This window comes from Staurois parvus, unplaced genomic scaffold (genome assembly GCF_062004578.1).
Source record: "Staurois parvus isolate SC_StPar_1 unplaced genomic scaffold, SC_StPar_1.0 ptg001510l, whole genome shotgun sequence".
In the NCBI taxonomy this organism is placed as follows: Eukaryota; Metazoa; Chordata; class Amphibia; order Anura; family Ranidae; genus Staurois; species Staurois parvus.
In genome coordinates, this window is record NW_028319306.1 from 576,887 (window position 1) to 596,194 (window position 19,308).

The 19,308-nt window shown below is 44.5% G+C and overlaps 1 long non-coding RNA gene across 1 annotated transcript in view; it reads left to right on the forward strand.

Moving 5' to 3' along the window:
* Window positions 1-290: 290 nt before the first annotated feature.
* The window catches only part of LOC149435440 (uncharacterized), a 39,644-nt gene continuing 20,626 nt past the window's right edge, over window positions 291-19,308 (forward strand). Inside the window, exon 1 of the long non-coding RNA XR_016308487.1 lies at window positions 291-527. This is a non-coding gene — a long non-coding RNA (uncharacterized LOC149435440). The remainder of the gene's footprint in view (window positions 528-19,308) is intronic.

Below are 19,308 nucleotides of genomic sequence, written 5' to 3' on the forward strand. Positions count from 1 at the left end.
TGACACTAATGATGAAAAGATTGTAAACTGAGGATAATAATTCCTGGTCAAGACTTTACATTCAACAGAAACCGCCTCAGCGTATCCCTTTCGAATCCTTCCTCAGCCACGCCCATTAAGCACACCCCTCGTCTCCTACCAGTCCCCGCTGCTTCCAGGGACGAGTTATCAGAGTCGCAGTGCATGCTGGGCAGAGCTCACTAGTGCCACCTATAGAACTACTACTCCCAGAATCCCTCGCGCTGCACGTGCTACTCCGCTTCCTTTTTTTTTTAACCTACTGGCAACCAAATAGAAGTTTCTTTTGTGCGCTCAACCAATCCGCTTCCCTTCATTAACCAATGAACGTGCACGCCCTTAGCTTGACGTTGCTAGTAACCAATCGTGGAGCGGGGAAGGAAGCCCGCTTTGAAGTGTAGAAGCGTGCCTGTGTCAGAGGTCGGCCTTGGTGTTGTGAGGAGAGGAGACCCTGCTTTGCGTCTCGCTGGTGGCCTCTCGCTGGAGTCCGGCTCTTCCCAGTGTGACAGGTATTGCTGGATGAGGGCTCAGCATTGTCCGCTCTGTAATAATAGCAGCGCCTGTGCAGTGGCTGGCCTGTGTCATTCTATGTACCTCACACCATGGCTTGGCTCACTCTATGAGCTGCACGAACTTCCACTAAACATTTCATCTTCACAGTCACAATTGAGGAGATTCACTAACACTAGAGAGGGCAGAATCTGCTGCAGCTGTGGTAACCAATCAGCTTCCAACTTCAGCTTGTTCAATTAAGGTTTGACAATAAAACCTGGAAGCTGGTTTCTATGCAGAGCTGCCCCAGACTGTGCACCATGGCAATAAAATGTTTGGGAGGTCTTAACCCCTTGCCTACTGGGCACTTTCACCCTCTTCCTGCCCAGGCCAATTTCAGCTTTCAGTGCTCTGACACTTAGAATAACTATTGCGTGGTCATGCGGCACCGTACACATATGGTATTTTATCACACACATAGAGCTTTCTTTTGTGCATTAAATCACCACTGGGTGGTTTATTTTTTGCTAAACAAAGAAAGACCTAACAATTTGAAAAACATTTTTTGTCTTAGTTTCTGCTATAAAATTTTGCAAACAGGTCATTTTTCTTCTTCACCGATGTGCGCCGATGAGGCTGCACTGATGGGTACTGATGAGGCTACACTGACGGGTACTGATGAGGCTGTGCTGATAGGCTGCACTGTTGGGCACTGACAAGGAGCTACTGATATGCAGCACTGATGGGTACCAACTGGCAGCACTAATGGACACTTGGGGCTGCACTGGACTGCCTTTGATTTTTAAATACATTTCCAATTACCAGCTCTTCTCTTTCCTCACGCAGTGACAGGGTGAGGAAAGTGCACCCAATAACCGGCAAATGTATTTACATTGTGATCAGCTGTGTCCGACAGACACAGCAATTACAAAGCTCGCTAGGTGCATGCCCCGGGGAGGGGGGGAAGGGAGTCACAGGAAGCATGATTCTGGAGGACATCATATGACGCCCTCCCAGAGTTAGGTGACCACGCTATAGCTGTCATTCGGCTGTAGCCTGGTCGTCAAGTGGTTAATCAGGTGGTAAACGCATAGTAAAAAATCACAACAGTCATGCAAATGAAATGTAATTTGCATTGAGTTCATCCTTTTTAATATTTTTTGTATTTGGTTAAAAATACTTGTTGATCCTTCCTATTTTACAATGACAACCATAGGTAGGCTGCTCTAGAATCTGCAGTGTTGTCACCACATTGTGTAATGCATTGCATCTGTATTTAAAGGATAAGTACAGCTGAAGCTCTCTTGGCTGTACTTCTGTGGATCACAGGAGTGCAGTTCCTTTTCCTGCAAAGGAAAAAAAGTGCATTTATTATTATTCAAAGGTGAACTTATCCTTTAATGTTAGTGTTAAAACCCCCCAAAGAAACAAATGATAAAATGAAAAATTTTAACGTCCCCCCCCCCCCCCCTGTCCTACTTGCACGCAAAGACAAATGCATGCATCAGTTTTGCAAGCATATGTAAACAGCAATACCACTATTACCACGAGCATCCAAGTGAGAGCAATAATTCTAGCACCAGACCTCCTGTGTGACTCTGAACTGGTAAACTGTAAAGGCATTTAAAGTGTCACGATGGAGATTTTTAGGTACTGTAGATTGGCACCATTCCAATTGCCATACACAGTTTTAAAGAGTGACATGTTGGGTATTTGTTTACTCGACGTAACATCATATTTTATATTTTACCAAACATGGGGTATTATATTGTTTTCTGCATTCAAATTCATTAAAGTGCATTTTTTTCAGAACATTTGCGTTTTAAAAAACACGTAAATCATGTAACAAAAATATACAACACCCACCATGTTATTCTCTAGGGCCCTGCTTAAAAATATATATAATGTTTTTAGATTATAAGTAGTTTTCTAGCAAAAAAGGATGTTTTTGACATGTTGGAGAGGAATGTCAGAATTGGAAGTGGTTAACACCCACATACGGCACATATGCACATATACATCCATGGACGTCCTGAGTGAGTGCCTCTAGCGCACTGACTGAGCTGTCATAGACAGCTCTCAGTCACTTGTTATGATCAGGAGCTGGTTGGATGGGCTCCCAATCATGTGACCACTGTGACAGCCAATTGCAGTAGCTAGGTGATTGAAAAGTCTGTCCTGCCCTCCCCCTAGGCTTGTAGACCCACTGAAAGCGGAACATAACTGTATCTGAACATAGGCAACTGAAAATGCTGCTTAATTAACTTTTAATATGTGTCTCCATGCTTTATTTTGGTGAGAATACACTTTCTTCCCAGTCAACTTAAAGTGTTAGGACCCTGGATTCACTATATCTGGGCTCCCACAGTACACAGAACATGGAAATACAATTATTTTAGTAAAAAAACTGCTAAATACCTTTTCTCATCAGCAGTTAGAGCGCCTTGTGACTTCTATCAGTGCCCAGCAGAGCACTGGTTAATGTTTGTAGGAGGAGTTTTCTTTCTGCATCTAGGATGCAAAAACCCTGACCTCTGTCTGGACAGTGCTGATTGGCCCTGTGCTGATCACATGCACTCTCCCAGGGAAAAAAAAACAACCTCTCTAGCAATACACACCAAGCTGAGCATGTGCAAATTCCTATGGTTCGGTTTGTTTTATCAGGAGGTAGGATCCAATGGTGTTTTTACACAATGCAGAGGGTTAACCCCTTAGGTTCCACAGTGAGTATAACAAGCATGCTTTATTGCAGACTGATTTTACTATTGTAGAAGTCCTGAGGTAGTGCAAAGCCTAAGTGCATGAAGGAGTGGGATACTGCTGCAGCTCTTCCTCTGAAAGTGTGGCTGGAGGTTGCAGAGAGGTGCATCAACCAATGCAACAAAAAACGCTGTGCACAATGATGAGGGAGGCTATTATTATTATTGCTATGGTAAGCATCTGCTCCATTAGCCATCTTGGACCCCCCCGCCCTGTTTTTTTAGCTGCAGCCATCTTGAGTAAGGGCAAATGATTAATGTAACATTTACTTCCTAGAATCTATATGCCCTTAGATCAGGCATGCAAGTAGAAGGGTGTGCTTAGCTAAGAATGCCCCTCCTGTAGATTAAAGAAAAAAAAAATGCCCATGAAGACTCCTGGGACATATGACATTATTTTGGCCTAGGGCAGAAACCAGGAAGTAACTGAGAAAATGTGTGAAAAAAAACACAAGTAAATATATCTATTTGCTAACTCTAGCAGCAAAAGGTTGGTGGATAGATTGTTTAAAATGTCTAGGCTGTAGGTATTGCATCCAGGCTCCTGTGGGCGGTAAAGGCAATGGGCCAATGAAAAGGTTTAATGGTTTGCTAATGAAGTAATGGTGTGACCTCTTGTGTTTTAGGGAAACCCGTATTAATGATTGGGTAAGAGGACCATATTGCAGAGAGAGGCAAAAAATGGTAAATTTTTTAACAGCAAACCAGTCAAGGATATGTGTACTTATGGTAAATTACAATTCTGGAAAGCAAAGCTGCCATGACCAGAGTTTAGTGCATATTTCAGTGGGGAGAGGTTTATAAGGTAGGCTATATAGTTCTTTGAGAATGACTGATACGTGTACTAAAAAAATAGGCGCTGTGGAAAATGCTTTTAGACAAGCACCTTAATGAAGATGCATCTTTATTGGGTGAGACAAAGTGGCAAATCTAATAAAATTTGACCAGCCTGAAGTGAACAGTGTGACTCCAACGGACGGCCTGTCCGCTCTGAAGGGAGCTGAGATCGGAGAACGCTCCTGTCGAATTCAAATCACGTGGTGTCAGCGTACCGGCGTCCCAGGTGGTGTCACCATGGCAAGCGAAGGCAGTGTCCGGCATTGGCTTCAGCTGGGAGCATGTGTAGGGTTACTAACACGACATGTTTTGTGAAGTTGCGCAAAATACCTAATACCTGTGCCCCTGCTCCCCAAAACCACCCCTCCGTTTTCGTGTGCACTCCTGAACGCCCGATCGGTTTGCAACAAACTCACCGCCATCCACAACCTCTTTGTCTCTCGCTCCCTCAACCTCCTAGCGATCACCGAAACCTGGATCCAAGCCACTGACTCTACCTCCCCTGCGGCACTCTCCTATGGAGGTCTCACCTGGACCCACTCACCCAGACCCAGCGGTCGAAAAGGTGGTGGGGTTGGTATGCTCCTGTCACCGCTGATCACCTTCCAAGTCCTTCCAAACCCCCCTTCTCCTCCTTTGAGGCCCACTGCATCCGACTATTCTCTCCAATGCAGTAATCTATCGGCCTCCTGGACCCGTGTCCCTCTTCCTCGACGACTTCTCCGCCTGGTTACCCTTCTTTCTCTCCTCCGAGCTACCCACCATCATCCTTGGAGACTTCAACATCCCTATCAACATCAATAACCCGCCTACATTCCAACTCCTGCACTTAACCTCTTCTTTTGCACTCGCACAGTGTATACAGTCCACCACCCACTCCGATGGGAACACCCTGGACCTTGTTTTCTCTCATCTCTGCACCCCCCACAACCTCACAAATGCTCCCTTTTCTCTCTCTGACCACAACCTCATCACCTTCTCTGTCTCCTTGTCCTCAAACGCCTACCCCCCCAAACGTCAAACTATCACCAGCCGAAACCTCCGCAACTTGAACCCTGCCCCCTGCAGCTGACCAACTTTACGACAGTATCCTTCCCCTGTCCTTCCCTGACCTGGCCACTATTGTTTATAACAACTCGCTGTCAGCCGCTGTTGATTCCTTAGCACCCCTAACCACACGAAGCATTAGACCCCCGACCGCTTCAACCCTGGCAGAATGACTATACCAAAAATCTCAAACGACTCAGACGTGCACTGGAGTGACTATGGCGCAAAACCAGATCTCAACAAGCGTTCACCCGATATATATCTGCCTTCCTCACCTACACTTCTTCCTCCCTCCACGCTGCCAAGCAAGTCTACTTTGTAACCCTCATCAATACCCTCTCCTCAAGTCCTCGCCGGCTCTTCTCTACTTTTAACTCTCTACTCTGTCCGCCCCCGCCTCCACCCAGTACCTCACTCACTGTCCACGAGATTGCTAACCACTTCCAAAGCAAGATCAACGCAGTTTGTAGGGACATCGCCGCTGCTCAGACTTCCACCCCACCTAGCATCCCTCACACGAAAACCCCCTCAACACTCCACTCCTTCGACCTTGCCACTGTCCAGACCTCCACCCCACCTAACATTCCTCACACTAAAACCCCCTCAACACTCCACTCCTTCGACCTTGCTACCACTGAAGAGGTCACTAAGGTCTTCTCTGAAGCTCGCCTTACCACCTGCCCCCTTGACCCTGTCCCCACACAACCCTACGATCACCCTCCTCCTCCATCCTACGCTCCCTCACTCACATCTTTAATCTCTCCCTCTCTACTAGCGCATTCCCCTCCCCTCTGAAGCACGTGCACATCACTCCCATACTTAAAAAAAAAAAACCCCTCCCCTGATCCCACTGACCTAAACAACCTTAGACCCATCTCCCTGCTGCCATTTACATCCAAACTCCTTGAGTGCTTAGTCTATAATCGCCTGAGTTCCCACCTCACTGACGGCAACCTCCTTGATCCCCTACAGTCTGGATTCCGTCCCCTACACTCCACCGAAACCACCCTACTCAAACTCACCAACGACCTGCTAACCGCCAAAGCTAATGGCCACTACTCAGTGCTCCTACTCCTTGACCTCTCCGCTGCTTTTGACACATTGGACCACCCACTCCTCCTCAAAAAACTATACACTCTTGGCCTCAGACTCCGCTCTCTCCTGGCTCTCTTGCTATCTATCACAGTGCTCGTTCAGTGTTACCTATAACGCTGCCACCTCCCCCTCTCTGTTGGGGTCCCTCAAGGTTCCGTCCTCGGGCCCCTTCTTTTCTCCATCTACACCTCCTCCCTTGGCCAACTGATACACTCCCACAGCTTCAACTACCATCTCTATGCCGATGACATGCAAATCTATCTCTACCCCTCGCTTCACCCCTTCAGTCTCTGCCCGAATCACTAGCCTACTGAACGACATATCAGATTGGATGTCACTCCACTTCCTCAAATTAAACCTGTCCAAAACCGAGCTCCTAGTTTTCCCCCCAGCCCACGCCCCCCGACTTCTCCATCAGTCCCACCCCACAAGTCAGAGTACTAGGTGTCATTCTAGACTTCAATCTGTCCTTCCAGCCCCAGGTCCAATCGCTGACAAATTCATGTAGATTCCACCTCCGCAACATCTCTAAAATATGTCCGTTCCTAACCCCAGAAACTACTAAGCAACTCATTCGCTCCCTTATTATATCACGACTTGACTACTGATACTCCCTCCTCACCGGCTTACCTCATCACAGGCTATCCCCGCTTCAGTCTATCCTGAATTCTGTGGCCAGACTCATCCACCTTACTAACCGCTTCGTATCTGCCACCCCCCTCTGCCAATCCCTCCACTGGCTTCCGATTGCCCAATGCATAAAATTCAGATTACTAACATTGACATACAAAGCTGTCCATACCACTGCCCTAAACTACATCACCAACCCGATATCCATATACCACCCAAAACGTACTCTCCGCTACTCACAAGACCTCCTACTCTCTAGTTCCCTGGTCTCCTCCTCCCATGCCCGTCTCCAGGACTTCTCCAGGGCTTCCCCATCCTCTGAAACTCACTACCCCAATCCATCAGTCTGTCACCTACCCTCCTCACCTTTAGGCACACCCTGAAAACCCATCTCTTCAGGGAAGCCTACCCCGCCCTCACCTAATTGCCGATATCCTCCACTCTTCCTACCAGTCCATCCCCCACTGCTATTTCCTCCTGTACCACTATCCCCTCCCTCCTAGATTGTAAGCTCCAAGGAGCAGGGCCCTCGAACCCCTCGTTTATTGTACTGTATTGTTACTGTACTGTCTCGTGTACTGTCTCCCATTATAATGTACAGCGCTGAGCAAACTGTTGGCGCTACATAAATACTGTATAATAATAATAATTAAGGTGCTTGTCTGAGAGTATTTTCCACAGCGCCTATTTTTTTCAGTTCTCTTCATAATGCAAATGATTAACAAGGCAGCAGTGGTGAGCTCATGATTAACTGTTCGCGTTTCCAGCTGGAGTAGCCTCTCTGCGCTCATTTGTATGAGTTTTACTGATACGTGTACACCTATGTATTTCAGGCTTCTTGTTTGCCATTCCAAAAGAAATATGAAACTGTTCTGTACAAGGTAGGGTTATATTGAGACCATTGGTTTTCTGTAAGTTTTTTTCTTTCTAATTACGAAGTTCCCATATATTTAATATTCTCTAGCATATCGTCAATCCTTTAATTCTTTAGGATCAAGTTTTTATTTCTAATGGTGTTGGCTGTGTTCCATAACCAAAGTATACAAGTAGGGCCGTTGGGCAGCCCTGTCCTGTCCTGAATCAAAAAAAGGGTGTGAAATAAGTGTACAAGGCCAGGTGGTACTGAAACTTTACCCCAAGCTACACTCGGGAATACCGCCAGGGAGGTTAATGGACTAGGGATTTTTTTTTCTCATCAGCCTCCCTTTTTGGTAGAAATCCTACTTATTCCTTGTAAACTGAGGGAATATATGATTTCATAATATATTTTAGGGCATTCAAATATTTTTTAAATTCCACATATATGTGAGATAGGACAATAACTATTATAGTGCATTCTGTCTTTATGGGGGTTGGGAGAACATAGCTATAGGAGCTTCTAGTGACGTTCGAAGAATCAATCTGCAGAGACAGGATTAAAAGTTTGCTATGAAAAAGGAATTAGAGGCTCTTTTAGATTTCTGTAAAAATTGTTAGGCCATCAGGGCCTGAACTTTTCTTTGAAGGAAGGATATAACTTCTGAGAGTTCAGGATCTCAGAAATTATTCTAATTCAGATGCATAGTCGGGTAAATCTGGCAAAGCAGTATCTGCTATGTATTGGACTTTTCTATTGGTATGGAGGGCTGTGTGTCCACAAATGAGGTATATTCTACTAGTATAATGTGCAGAACTGCAGAAATTCAGTAGGTATAGGCATATTCTACTCTTGGTGGAAGAATCAAAGGATAAGTTCACCTCAGGGGTGTGGAATTTTTTGAAAAACTACTTGTCCAGGGACTAAATCCTTGCCCCAATCTACTTGTTCCTCACGATAATCTACTTGTTCTGATAAAAAAAAGAAATTTTAACCAAAACCATATTTAAATCAGAGGTGCTTTATGGAATGTCCAGGGCTTTTAAAAACGAAAGGGGCTTTATGGCGACTTAAACATTTAATATTTTTAACATTGCGCTGTATATCTCCTCCTCCCCTCCCTGCCTGTCTCCAGCACCGCACCCGGGGACTAGCAGGGAGGGTTGAGGCCTTGCAGTGTAATAAGCACCGATTGGGTGCTTGTCAGGAAAGGGGAATGTCGGGCTTATCCTTTGTCCGGCTTTATCCCTTTTGCTGGTAGAGCCATTTTTGCACACGTTTTTTAAGGCCTGAAGATTAAACAAAACTCCAAAACATGATATATTTTCTGAAAGCAGAGACCCTAGAGAATAAATGCCAAAGCTTAAATTTGCACGAGCTCATGAAACGGCAACAAGCTTCAGTACCATATATATATATATATATTTTTTTTTTATAGGTGCCGCTTTTGAAGCTCCTTATAGGTCATCCGTTAGCGTTACGGAGGAGGTCTGGTTCTAGAATTATTTCTCTCATTCTGGTGTGCGCGGTGATATGTAACATATCGCAATTGCCATTTTCATGTATAGGTGCCCCAGCGCGTGCTTCTACGTTTGTGCGTGTGTACATATGTGTTGGTGGGGGGGCCTTAAAAAATTTGGGGAGGAGGTTATATGCTTGGGTGTAATTTACATTTAAAAAAAAAAAAAAATGTTATTGTCACATAGGGGACAAAACGTCCCCTATGTGATGATTTTTGGTGACAGGTTCTCTTTTTTGAGACATCTTGAAGATCCTGTATGTCTCCCCTGTGCTCCACTGAATGTGATGCAGTGCACATCGCACTGCAATACATTCTTTTTCGGCCTCGATGGCCGGGAATCTGTCAACAAGGGACCTAGAAGTGACGTCACATCACTTCCAGGTCGGGACAAGAAGGGGCATGTCTGCTTTCCTCCCTCCTCTATACCCTCATCCCGACATACCGCCGGCACCCACTGAACCAGTCCCGGGCCCGTAGAAGGGTAAGCAGGGCCCTGGACATATAGCGGGCAGGGGGGTGGCGGCTGGCACTGTGGGCTGTGTGGAAGCAATCGGGCGGCAGTGCTGAGATGAGCCCGCAACAGTGCTCAAGGCAAACTAAAACTACCTGCCCGGCCCCCTGAACTACATGTCCCGGGCGTCGGGCGATATGAATTGCACATCCCAACAGATTTTACCAAAAAATAATAAATGCAGGTAAAAAAAGTGCATTTACTATTTTTCGTTTTAGGAGCCTGGAAAGCATTGCCCTTGTGATATTCATATTGCAGGTGCCATGCAGGACTCCTGCAGACTTTCAGTGTAATCTTACTGGTCCTACAGTAAAAAGTTGCCTGTTACATCCTTAACATCTTACGAAACATATCCTTTACATTTTAGGATTGATTTTCCCTGCTATTGATATTGAACCCACTTATATCTTATTATCTTGTTCACGTATTCAAATATGTGCAAAAATATTCAGATGCAATTCTGATACAATTCAGGGATGCGATTGTGAATACCCTTTCTTTCAATGCGAATTTAGTACTGCTGCGATTTTCAATCTGCCTTCATAGCCACTTATATGCAAATCTGCCTTTCAGCCACTCCTTGCAAAACCAGCTATGAATCACATCCTATGAGAACAGTAATGCACTGTGCGAGTTTGAAATGCTACATTCCAAACTCGCACATGACCCTTTTTTAACTGGATCAAATTCACACTGCATAGATGTGGACATCCTCAATAGAAAACAATGTATTTTAAGATATGAAAATCTGTGCCTTTTGGTCGCATCTGATCCACAACAACTGGGACTTAGTTTTTTTTTTTTTTTTTTGCCCCTTAAAGTACTCCTAATGCCACAACAGTAAAATCAGTCTGTATATGCAGTAAAACGTGCTTGTTATACTCACTGTGGCATCTAAGGGGTTAATCCTTCACATTGCGTAAAAAGGACATTTGATCCTGTCTTCTCTGATTCTTCCTTCGCCTGTCCCCAATCCATCTGTTGATAGATCAGAGCCTTAGGGGAAAGCTGCACATGCTTAGTGTGGTGTATATCTCTAGAGAGTGCATGTGATCAGCACAGGACCAAACAGCACTGTCTAGACAAAGGGTCAGCAATCCTGCAGCTTTATAGGACAATCCGGTGAGAATCCTCCTACAAGCTGTAACCAGTGCTCTGCTGGACACTGATAGAAGTCACAAGACTGCTCTAACTGCTGATGAGAAAAGGTATTTAGCAGTTTATATTTACCAAAGTAATTGCATTGCCATGTAGTGTGCACTGTGGAAAACTGGATATAATAAATACAGGCTCATGGGTTTAATGCTGTGATTCTGCCCGCGATCTCAAAACGCACTACAATCTCAAAACACAGGTTCAGGTGCCATTTTTTTCAGTGGCTCCTAAAATGTGGTGCAGTTTTGCAGTTGCATAGCGTGTAGCTTGTCACCTAAAAAGGAGCAGGAGCTTCTTTTAGGCGGCAAGCTTCACGCAATGCAATTTTTGTATGATAAATTGCATGACAATCATGGCAAAACAGCACCGTGCCTTAGGTGCCATTGAAAATAATGCCAACTGAATCTACGTTTTGAGATTGAGGGCAGAATTGTAGCGATTCTGCCACGATCCCAAAATATCCAGGTATGAATGGAGCCTCACAGAGCGGCATTGGAGCTTGATTTGGCTGCTCAGCATGCGCTTGTACTGAGCACCCAAGTTCTTTCATGGGTAATGGTAACCTGAAAGTTTTTCTCATCGGGGGTGGCGCCTCATTTACTCGCTCAGCAGATGCACTTCTGCTGACCGTAAAGACAGTCTGACACTCCCCTTTCCTGACAAGCGCCCAATCAGTGCTCATCACACTGCAAGGTCTCTCCCCTCCATGCTAGTCCACGATTGCTGTGCTGGAGACAGGGGAGGAGGAGGTAAACAGTGCAATTTTAAAACCTTATATATGGTTTTGGTTAAAATTATCTTCTTTTTTTTTTTAATCAGGATAAGTAGATAAGAACCTCCATTTAGTCCCTTGGACAAGTAGTTTTGCAAAAGATTTCTACACCCCTATGAACTGAGCAGTGTATGAGAAGTGTGTATATGTAGCCTTAGGTGCTAGGGTTTTGTACCAGCCATACGCCTATCTGTTGTAATAAATTAAGTTATACCCGTACATTGCTGGACTTTCCTTGATTGCACAGGAGTGATAGCTGCAGGCATCACCCTAGTACTGTGTTTTTTTTTTTTGTTTTTTTTTTTTTAGAGCCACCAGTCTGCTCTCTTGTACAAGCAAGCGGAGCGACTACTAGCACCAGTATTTGTGTTTTGAATGCTTTCAAGGTTTAGATGGGGGATTTGGGGTCTCGTACCCCAGATCCCTCCTTAATAATACCTATCACATGTCTATTGTTGTCACAGGGGATGTTTACATTTCTTGTGACAGCAATGAAAGTGAAAAAAGGAAAAAAAAAAGGGTGTGTGTGGCCTGACCGCAGGACAAAATGGCTGACTAGTCCCTGCACTCTGCTCCGCAACCCTGAGTACAGCCCAGGCTCCTATTCCCTCTAGACTTGAGGGTTTCTGTCAGGGGACCCACCGGAGCATGTCCCAAAAGCGATCCTGGCCATGGGGATCACGCTTTCTCGAGGATTTCTACATGAAGCTCCCACAGCATGCGGAACAAGATGGTGCCGAGCAGGCTCCTTGGCCAATCCCGCTGTCACCTATCCTGCAGCCGCAGACATCATGTCCTCAGACACAGAGGACATTATGGACTCTCTACCAGCTATCTCACCCTCTGCAAACAGCCACCTCTCTAGCACACTCACCATCAAAGCCTCCTCTCACAAAAAGGCAACATGGCCTTGTAGTCCCACAGAGGGATCACCATCCTCGCTATCATTATCAGCATTTCTCACTACAGGTCACCCAGCTACTAAACACTCCTTTAAGGCTATGCTACTCACTCTAGAATCTGATTTACGAAGGGAACTTCGTTCCTCTATTAATCACCTACATGAGAAAGTTGATTTCTTGGAACAACACACCGCATTGAACAGCATTTAAGTGCGGCCACTAAAGCACATAATGCGGTAGTGGACATACAAGATGAACAAGTTACACTTTTGCTGACCTGGAAGACAGATCTAGGTGCAATAACATCAAATTCAGAGGAATTTCTGAATGCTGAATCTAATGCTGAGATAGTCCCATATTTTCACCAACCATTCCCGAAACTGCTCCTGACACTCACCTCACAAGATATGCTCCTTGATAGAGCGCATGGAATTCACAAGCCTCAGCACCCACCGTCCTCTACACCTCGGGACATTCTGGTAAGGGTACACTTTTATCATGTAAAGGAGCAAATTAGGAAAGTAGCACGCTCCCAACGCTCTCTTCCTGACCTCTTCATGAAAATTTCTCTATACAACGATATTTCTGCAATCACCACTCAAGCACGCAAAGCTTTTCTTTTTTTTTTTTAATTTAAATATTTATTACATTTTTCAGATAAATACATATCACATTGAAAATTTCAGAAAACCAACCCATAACTTTTTTTTCAGTTCTATTCTCCTTTTCCCACTCACTCCCCACTTCCCTCCCCCCCCCCCCCCCCATCACCAACTCTACCATACTTTCACCACTTTTAGTTAGAAATAAGGGAGATATACTTGCTATACACTCTACCCACTTCTATTCAATTTTAACTTAAACTCCTCCCACTTGCCCCATCTCAGGTAATATGGTCCCATCTTATCTTCTTGCATATGAATAATGTTTTCCATCCTACTGATTTGTTCAACTCTCTCCATCCAGTCGTCCTCCCTCGGCACCTCTACTTTCTGCCAGAACTTGGGTATTTAACCCTTTTGCTGCATTTAGATAATACCAAATACCTGTCTCCTTTATATTTGTTCACAGAGTACTCTGTACAATGAAAGAGACAAGTCTCTGGATCCAAACCAACCTCAATTTCAGTTATCCTCATTAAATTCACTATCTTCTTCCAGAACACTTGAATTTTTGGACACCCCCACCATACATGATACACCTTGCCACTCTCTCCACATCCTCTCCAACACCACCATGACTTCTCACCACAGATCTTATTTTCCACTTCCGGTGTAATATGCCACCTTGTCAAACACTTATAATTCATTTCCACCTCTCTCATGGATATATTTTCGTGATTTCAACTAAATATTTTCCTCTGTTTTTCCTCATCAATTTCCACTCCCAAATCTCTTTCCCAATTAACTATATACATTAGCTTTGAATTTGTGTCTAAATCAGTGAGAATTTTATATATCTTTGCTATCCCGTGTCTCCCATCTCCCCTTGATTCAAGCAATCTCTCAAACAGGTTCCACTCTTTTCTAGATCTTAGGGGTTTTGGGAGATTCCTAACAAAGTGTTTCAATTGGTGATATCTCCATTCATCTATCTTCGTGAAAACTTCTCCAACCTCCTTCTCCAAATCCTTAAGTGATTTCAATTCCCCCTCCACCATTATATCTCTCAACTGGGCATTTTCCTTCTTAATCCATTTTCCCACAATCTTCTCCCGCCATGGGGGAAAAAATTTTGTGTTCCTTAGTGGCATTAATTGTGAGTTAAACTCCCATCCCAATTGTTTGAATGTTTTGAGAGTTTGGGATGTAATGCACAAAGTGTACAAACTAGTGTTATCCTCTAATTCTCTATATTGTGCTGGAACCCATGCAACTTCCCTCAATATCCTTCCAGTCAGTGTATTTTCAATTTTAACCCAACTTTTCTCATCAGTGTTGTGTGTCCAATCAAATATTCTTGCCAAAATTACTGCTTTTATAGTATCTTAAAGTCTGGCACTCCCATGCCCCCCGCTCTTCTACTTAAAACTTCATAAGATATTCTAGGTTTTTTATTCCTCCATGTATATCTTATCATTTTTTTAATTATCTTAAAATAAGCCTCAGGGAGTTTGATGGGGACCATTTGGAGTTTATATAGGATTTTAGGTATAATTATCATTTTTATCACGTTTATACGTCCTAACCAAGTCGGGGCTCCTCCCATTTTCCTTAATTCTAGCCTTATCTCGTTTAGTAATGCAATATAATTTAATTTATATAAATTCTGATATGATGTCGTAAGTTTTATTCCTAAATACTTTAACTCTCTTTTTTTCCATTTTAAAGGGAAATTCTCTTTGTAAGTTTTCCCTTTCACTATTTGAGAGATTAATATTCAATATCTCCGTCTTAGTTATATTGATTTTCAGGTTTGATATTTCCCCATATTCCCTCAAGCACTTCATTAAATTTGGGAGTGTTATCCTGGGATTCCCCACATAAAACAAGAGATCATCAGGAAATGCAGCCACCTTATGTTCTTTATCTCCTATCTGAATACCCTTAATGTCCACATTCATCCTAATTGTAGCTAGTAGAGACTCCAAGGACAAGACATACAATAATGGAGACAACGGGCACCCCTGTCTTGTACCATTTGACATCTCTAAAGGTTCAGACCTCTTGCCATTTACCATAATTACTGTGGAAGGCCCACTATATAACTTTCTTATCCACTCTCTCATCCTACCACCTATCCCCAGGGCTTCTAAAGTATCTATCATGAAGCCCCAGCTAACTCTATCAAATGCCTTTTCCGCGTCAATCGACAGCACCACTGCCGGGTTCTTCCCTTTTCTACTATTTTGAATAAGCAACAGGGATCTCAATCCGTTATCCCTGCCCTCTCTTCCTGGAACAAATCCCACCTGATCTTCATGGATCCAATCAGGTATCAACTCCTTCAGCCTGTTTGCCAAAACCTTTGAATATAACTTGGTATCCGTATTCCACTGATAATTATTCTATGTAATTCCAGTCTATCACAAAAGTCTCTCAGGTCCTCTGTAAATCTCAGATATGCTGTAACACCATTCTTCCATCCGATTAAACACTTTGGTTTTCCCCATCTATAGTGTACATTCTGTTCTCTCATCTGCTCAAGTAGGGGTTTCAAAGATCTCCTTCTCCACAAAGTCTCAAGTGATAAGTCCGCAAAGATCTGAATATTCATTTCTCCATACTTAATAATTGTTTTCCCTTTGATCCTTCTCCAAATCTCCTCCTTATCCCCATACCTGTGCAGATGAGTAATTGTATCTCTTGGTTTTTCCTTCTCCTTTCCTTGGTAGAACTTTCCTGATCTATAGACTCCCTCCAACTTCACTAACGTTGTTTCAGGTCTATCCAGAATGGAGTTAAAAAGTTTACAAACTGTTTCTCGCAATTCTTCTCCTTTAAATATTTCTGGGACTCCTCGTAACCTAAGGTTGTTTCTCCTATCTCTGTTTTCTTGTACTTACATCTTATACAGCAATTTTTTCTGAGTGTTCCCAATAGTAGCAATCCTTTTTCCTAAATCTATGATGTTTTAGGTATGATTTTTAACTTTTTCCTCCGTTTCTCTCGATAGCAGATGCCCCAAATCCTGTCGTATGGTTGTTGTTTCTTGCTTTAAGGCTTTTTCCAGGTTTTTAAACATTTCTGCCATTACTCTTTTATTTGGTACTTGTAAATAATTTTCCAGGTCTTTCCTCTCTATGTTTTCTAACTTTTTTTGACTACTGTTATTCAGGCCCAACGATAATCTAGGGCTGATTTCCATTTCCCCTTTATCTTTTCCACCTTGAGACCTTTCTGGTGTCACATTCCCCTGGGACGTATATTTTTTAATCGTACCCATCTGGGACCCTTTAAGTCCACTTCCTTTGGCACTCTTATTCTTCATCTCTTCTGTATATTTATTTCTCTTTAATCACCCTGAGGGAGACTTTAGGTTATATATTAGGGTACCAGCCTTGGTCTGTTCTTTGTCAGTTAACCCCTCCTTGCCTCTTCTCTTTCCAAGCCAGTAACCTCTTTCTTCTTCCAGATATCTTAACATCCCCCCCGGGAATCCCCCTGCACTCCTTTAAGGGATTTTTAAATATTTCTCACACAGTCCATGACACCATGAATTCACATTTTACTTATCGGCTTAGGCCATCTTCACTCACCCTCCTTCATGTAAATTCTCCTGTGAGCTGGCCCCAGACCACTGCTGTCCACCTCTCTCTCCTGGGATGTGTCTCAGGGGGGTTTCCTACGGGGTCCCAGCAGTCCTCTGCCATCTGCTGTTAGATATCCGACCGCTGCCTCCACTGCGTCTGCTGCCCGGCGGGTTAGGGATTAAACCGGCATCTTCCTCTCCTCTCTGAACGCCGGCCGGCTTCTCCTCTTCCCAATGCTCCTTTGCGGCTGACCACGTGGTCACGCCGCGTCACTCCGTCACCTCGGCAACCCCACCTCCGTCTCTCCGGTCGCCGGGGGATCGTCTCCTATGGATCGGGGCCGACTACCGCTCCTGCCCCTCTCCCTGTTCCAGCATTCCACATCCCAGGCTTGGCTGACTCAGGTAGGGCTTCACGCACTGCTACATGAGGGTTCACAGGGTGGCGGCTATGGAGGTTTGCCGAAGAGCACTCAGCGTGCTCTCCTGCGCCGCCATGCTCAGGCTCTGCCCCCCACCATCTGAAGCATTGTTTCAATGTGCACGCAAAGCTTTTCAACCGGTAACATCTATACTAATGGAACACAATATTCCCTATAAATGGGGCTATCAAGATTACTCATCACTTTCCGAATTCAACTAGTCCCTGTTTTGACACCTAAAGAAGGGCTGAAACAACTCCACAACTGGGGTGTCACACAGCGGGCTCCCCCCATCATTTCAAAGCCTAAGCCTTCATCCAAGATCACTGATTTGTAGGAATCCCAGACCTAGCATTAACCTCCAGTTCACCTGATATTCACTATTAATGTCTTCACTTTAAGCCTGCAGACTGTATTTTTTGCATTCACTACCGTGGAGGAGGGGATCGTTGACACTACTTTTTTTCCACTATGCACACCAGTGTTTTGTTATTTGATGTTTCTTGTTTCATATATTGTGCCACATTACAATCTTTTGCTTGATAATCGCACCATTATTGTATACTCATCAGTTTATTAGCATTAAGTCTGTAAAATTGCCAGTACAGTGTGCTCCCAGTGTTCCTCATCTCAGTGAATTAAACGCACAACCTTGCTCTCCTTACCCCCCCCCCCCCCCCCCATGCGATCGTTGGCATCTCCTTGATCATATGGCACTCAAAATTCTTTCTCTAAATGCCAATGGCCTTAACAGTCATTTTAAACGCTCTCTCCTGTAGCGCATTATCGCAGAAAGCTGTCGTACTTTGTGTTCAAGAAACTCACTTTTTGAAAACCAAGGCCCCCAACTGCACACACAAAGCTTATCCACACCGCTTCTTCACTCACTCAGACAAAAAAATGAGAGGAGTCCTGATAGCAGTACGATCATCTGTCTCATTTCTCCATCATCATGTAGAACATGACCCCTCGGGAAGGTTTTTGATTCTCTCAGCTACAATTGACAATTATCCTCTGGTGGTAGTCAACATTTATGCCCATAACTCTGGCCAGAAGCCCTTCTACACCGCTGTTATGCAAAAACTCCTTCCATTTCCAAAAGACCAAATTATCATTTGTGGTGATTTCAATGAAATCATTGATCCATCCCTAGATACCTCCTGCACTAAATGACGCAGATCCACTGCTCTTTCCTCAATATTAACCCATGAAGATTTCTATGATCCCGGGAGATACCAACACGACACGGAGAAAGATTACTCCTTTTGCTCAGCTACTCAAAAAACCTCGCGCATATATCTGTTCTTGAGCTCCAAACGACTATTATTATTATACAGTATTTATAAAGCGCTAACAGTTCGCTCAGCGCTCTACATTACAAAGGGAGACAGAACATGCAACAGTACGAAAGCAATACAATGTGGTACACGAGGGGTTCGAGGGCCCTGCTCTTTCGAGCTTACAATCTAGGAGGGAGGGGATAGTGGTACAGGAGGAGATAGCTGTGGGGAATGGAGTGGTAGCAAGAGTGGAGGAGGTTGGCAATTAGCAGGGGGTGGGGTAGGCTTCCCTGAAGAGGTGGGTTTTCAGGGTGCGCCTAAATGAGAGGAGAGTAGGTGAAAGTCTGATGGATTGGGGTAGGGAGTTCCAGAGGATATGTGATGTCCTGGAGAAATCCTGGAGGCGGGCATGGGAGGAGGAGACCAGGGAACTAGAGAGGAGGTCTTGTGAGGAGCAGAGTGTGCATGTTCGGTGGTACTTGGATATTCGGTCGGTGATGTAGTTTGGGGCAGTATGATGGACAGCTTTGTATGTCAGTGTTAGGAGTTTGAATTAGATCCGTTGTGCAATCGAAAGCCAGGTGAGGGATTAGCGGAGGGGGGTGGCGGAAACGGAGCGGTTGGTGAGGTGAATGAGTCTGGCTGCCGTGTTCAGGATCGACTGAAGTGGGGATAGCCTGTGGTGAGGCAGGCCAGTAAGGAGGGAGTTGCAGTAATCGAGTCGTGATATGATGAGGGAGTGGATGAGCTGTTTAGTGGTTTCTGGGGTTAGGAATGCGCGGATTTTGGCGATGTTGCGGAGGTGGAGTCTGCATGAGT